At 35.0% G+C, this 5,089-nt stretch overlaps 1 protein-coding gene across 1 annotated transcript in view; it reads right to left on the bottom strand.

Moving 5' to 3' along the window:
- LOC106461403 (kielin/chordin-like protein) overlaps nucleotides 1-2,118 on the bottom strand; it is a 92,547-nt gene extending 90,429 nt beyond the window's left edge. The window contains exon 1 of the mRNA XM_013921226.2: nucleotides 2,016-2,118. The gene's annotated coding sequence lies outside the window, so the exon portion shown is untranslated. The remainder of the gene's footprint in view (nucleotides 1-2,015) is intronic.
- Between the last annotated feature and the right edge of the window lie 2,971 nt (nucleotides 2,119-5,089).

Here is a 5,089-nt window from a genome sequence, read left to right as displayed (position 1 = left end):
AAATTCCAATCCAACCAAATTAACGTTACTTATTAATGAAAGTGTGGTAATTCAAGGATAAACTGAACACATCGTTATCTGATCTCCACAACTAAATATTTTAGAGCCTAGTAACGTGCAACGACAGGTGTAGTGGTTTTACAGTAAGAGATATTACACAATGATTTTAAATAAAAATAAAATGCTTTATTACTGGAGATGAGCCGAACATGAAAATAAAAAATCAACTTTCACTGATGAATAATTTGCACTGACCAGGACATAAAAAAACAAGTTCCACCAAAGAAGGAACTTCACTAACGAGTCTTAATTCTCTCGAACATAAGTTCTTCTCTCAAACATCGATAGAAATCTATCCTGTGACCGCCAAAACTGCGTCCGCAGAATATCTTCTCCTTGTAGCTGTCCAACCATAAGAAAACTGGATTACAAAAATACGAAAACATTTCTTCTTCTCTCAAACGTCAATAAAAATATATTCTGTGACCGCCAGAACTGCGTCCGCAGAACAACTTCTCCTTGTAGCTGTCCAACCAACCAGAAAACTGGATTACAAAAATACGGAAACATCTCTTCTTCTCTCGAACGTCAATAAAAATCTATTCTGTGAACACCAAAACTGCGTCCGCAGAACAACTTCTCCTTGTAGCTGTCCAACCAATCAGAAAACTGGATTACAAAAATACGGAAACATCTCTTCTTCTCTCGAACGTCAATAAAAATCTATTCTGTGACCGCCAAAACTGCGTCCGCAGAACAACGTCTCCTTGTAGCTGTCCAACCAATCAGAAAACTGGATTACAAAAATACGGAACATCTCTTTCTCACGTGACAGTACCACGCATGTACGCGAGGTGGTGTTGGTGGTGGGGGAGGGGGTGACGCCCGAACCCCCTATTTTTGTGGTGGAAAAAAATATGCTTATATAGTTATATCACAGTTTCTTATGGTATTTAACTTTTTCTACATAGTCTACATTCTTCTGATGAAGTGTTGGCAGTTTTTGTCTTGAAATAGTCCCCAGATCCCTCATAGCATTAGCATGCTGATTGTGCTTCACACAATATGTATAACTTTTGATCTCATAAATTAGACCCCCCTTCACACATTATGTGTACTGGTCTGAGTCCTCTACACACAAGTTTAAGTAGGATACAATACAACTATCTCATGAAACAGTATATCAGTTACTTGACTGGACCTGTTACAGTAACACTTCATGCCGGATTTAGCAAGTTACAAAGTAGAACTTAGAGAAATTTAAAAATTGTGTAGAGATATGAAATACACTCATTATCAAAGAATAAGGCATTTAGTATTTGCATACTAAAAAATCGTTTTCTGTATTAGTTAATTCATAAATAAAAACTATCCAAACACCTTTGCTTTAGCAAGCGAGAGTGGTTAAAAAGGCCTTTTATTAACGCGTTAACGATCATTCAAGATAAATATCTAAATATTTTGCTTTGGAGATTCAACAAAAACCGTAAAAAAAATCTGTTCTACCGATGAAAAGAGTTTTGAATTTCGCGCAAAGCTACACAAGGGCTACCTACGTTTGCAGTCCCTAATTTAGCAGTGAAAAACTAGAGGGAAGGCGGCTAGTCATCAACACCCCCGCCAGCTCTAGCTACTCTTTTACCAACGAATAGTGGGATTGACCGTCACATATAACGCCCCCTTGGCTGAAAGAGGGAGCATGTTTGGTGGATCTGGGAGTTGAACCCACAACCCTCAGATTAAGAGTCAAGCGCCTTAACCACCTGGCTATGCCGGGCCTCAAAAAAGTTAATGAAGGAAATGTCACTTAACTTTTTCACTTGTTAGCGAATAGAATTAATATAAATCTTTCACCCAAATACACCACTTCTCTTTGTTTTTGCTGGTTGCTTTTCAAAGATTTATGCTAAAGAGGATGTAATAATTACACAGCATTGCTAAGGAACTACGTATGGTCATCATTTACTAAAAAATGCAAGTAATGACATTTAGGATCTAGACGTGAAACGACATACCGGTAGGTATTTCTGTTTGAAGCGTTTCTAGGAAAACCTCGGAAGATAACAGGGGAGCTCGAAAACAGCTATTCCTCTTCGCCCCACTCGAGGTTAAGGTAGGGGCACGATCGATCTACACATCCATTATTTGTACCTTGTAGATTTTAGCAATCGCAATCTCATTTATGAATTTGTAATTTCCGTAGCTTTTACTCGCGTCTGTATCATGATAAAAAAAGCACGTCAATGAGATAAGAAGATTAACAATAACGATATTTTTCAGATACTTTGTTCAATTAATTAATTTTCCATGTTGTATACTATATTGTAAAGAGTTTTCTAAGTTTTATATTATCACTAGATGACGCCACTTTACGACTACTCCAAATTAAGGTTAATGTTTCTGGAAGACTGCTAAACCAATGAGCTACAACAAATTGGATAAGCGGCAATAAACATTTAATAAGAACACTTTTTTTGACAAACAGGACAAACGACAAATTTTTTTTAATATCTCCCATGACTAATTAGGCCTTAATTTGAAACGCTCCAATTTTTGTTTCTGACCTATATCTGTCATGCTGAAGTCTCGTTGCTGTTCCCCATGTATGGTGAACTGGCATTTCATCATGGTACGTTTTGAAAAATTAGATATAATTTACTTGTATGATTCTATGACTCGTAATCCGACAAGCCTTACTTATTTTTAGAAATCACCATGGCATTGCTCTGAATATTTAAGTATAATCTTACAAAATATAACCCCCCTTGTTAAAGGTGTCTTATTAACTGTTTTATTTCTTTTAAGTTTCTTGGTTGATTAGTTTTAAAATAAAATTTGAAATCCTTAAAGGTGTGGACAGAATACTCAGAAAAATATCGTTAGTTCGAGGCATTATGGGAAATATCTTAAGATACTTCTTTATAGTTTTAAGCGCCCTTTTGGAGTTAATTACAATTACAATCATGTAATATAAAACAGAAAGCGTTGGCAAGTTTGTGAGTTGTTCTAACACGTTAGTAGGCATGCGCCTGTGAATTCCACGCTTAATGTTTTCTTAGTTATTTATCATGTAATATGTAGGTATGTCATTTTAAAAATTTTGATAACAGTTTATTAGGGAAACTCATAGAATAATGTGAAAACTAAATATATAAAATTCACAACTAAACTGACAATTACGACTATCGGAACACAAATGTATTAATAACTTTAGCCCGAACAGAGAAATGATTGTGTAGAAAAACGAGATTTAATTCTTGGAATATTTAGACTAGTTTCAAGATATTTTGTGAAAAATCTTACCTCCATTATCAGTTTGGCTTATCACAAAACGTCAGTCAAGAGTGTCAAAGATTTGTAGATTGTATGCAAATGGGGAGGGAAGGAGTAGTATGTGCACAAAATGTTTTTTTCCTATTACACTTGGAAACATTTGCGATAATTAGATAGACGATATTTATAAAAATTATCATACTGCTGATTCAAAATTAATCGACAAGACACATTAACCTGTACATGATCACGCAGAAAACTACGTACATAGTCGTGTGATGCATCATGGTCACAGTACATGGTAATTATGTGTGTAAAAAACACCTTCCAAACCATATTCAAGCAATTTTGAACAATTCACTGCTACGTGTACGTTGTCTTCCGCATTGGCAAATATGTCCATGAGTTTCCTGAATGCAGTCGTCTGAACAGCAGAAGTGGCTTTTGAAATCCACGACACGGGTGGTGATGTTCAACAGAGTCATCATTCGCTCCAATCTTCACAAGAGATTGATACTTTTTTTTTATCCTACCGTGTTCAGCTTGAGATTTCTTAGCCTTTTAGTGTAGTTTTTATGTTATATATATATAAGACTGTTCGTTTTGGATTTAATAGGGGAGTATCATTTCGTTTATATTGTGTGTGTGTTAAGGTAAGTTATACATAGAAACGATAGTTATGAGAAGTTTGCTTACGTAACTGTTTACAAATCATTTGTTGCATACTTCAATTTTTGTGAACTGATGTGGTGTTACACGGACCTTTTGAATTTTTCTCGTTGCTTTTAATGAGTACTGTTACATCATAACGTTTCGTAGTTTGTAGAAAGTTCTAGGCCTCAGTCTCTCTCTATATATATATATACATATATAGGCAGCCAAGATAGTGGAAATAAGTTAAGTTAGTGAAAGTGAAAGTAAAAGTGAAGTTAGACTACGTGTGAGTTTAGCCGTAACGGGCGATTTCTAAATTGAGTTTCACAGCTTGTATTGTAATAACAGAGATAGAGGGGGAATAATTTTTCTTGTCAAAGGTTGTTCTAAATTAATTGAACCTACCTGTATGGACGAAAAATGGACAATTATTTAAAGCTCTGGATAGAACTGTGATAACAAATAGTGTAATGAATTTTTTGTACATAAGTTTTACTTGTTTTGAATATATCATTTTAAAACAAGGGTATTGTGTGCTGTCTGTTTATTGTTGAAATGTATCGCCAACAAATCACAAATATCTACTTTAAAGAATACGGCCCTATAAAAACTTGACATTTTAATTCCACCTTTTAGTGTAGTTTTACGTCCACCTTTTAGAATGGTTTTTACATCCACCTTTTAGTTTAGTTCTAACTTCCCGAAGTTGACTATATTCTTTGAGGTTGGTCTCTTCCGGAAACTAAATCAACGGAGAAGTGATTCACTACTAAAACTAATGTTAAGTACATGTTTTAGCCATTTAGACTTTGCCAGTCAAAATAAGACGGTGGGAAAATCTTAAAGTTGGAGAGAAATTTGGTTACAAAGCATTATTATCAATTACAAAGTAACACTTTGATCAAAAACAATGGAATAAGGAAACACTAGAGACATAAATCTTACCTCCATATTTTCACGTAACCGATATGCTAGTGCTCATGATATCTAAGTAGAAATTTAACATAGAAATAGTGTTCCTTTTCTCCTCCCCTTCCCAGTGGCTCAGCAGTAAAAATTGGGCTTCGATACACGTTATGGACCTAGCACAAACACTCAAACTAGAACAAAAACTTACCTTTTCTCCTCAAATAAGATACAGGCTTTGAGAGAAATATTGTCA

The sequence above is a fragment of the Limulus polyphemus genome, unplaced genomic scaffold (assembly GCF_000517525.1).
Source record: "Limulus polyphemus unplaced genomic scaffold, Limulus_polyphemus-2.1.2 Scaffold38, whole genome shotgun sequence".
In the NCBI taxonomy this organism is placed as follows: Eukaryota; Metazoa; Arthropoda; class Merostomata; order Xiphosura; family Limulidae; genus Limulus; species Limulus polyphemus.
Note: the sequence above shows the minus strand (reverse complement) of the source record. Positions and strands in the feature narration are given on the sequence as shown.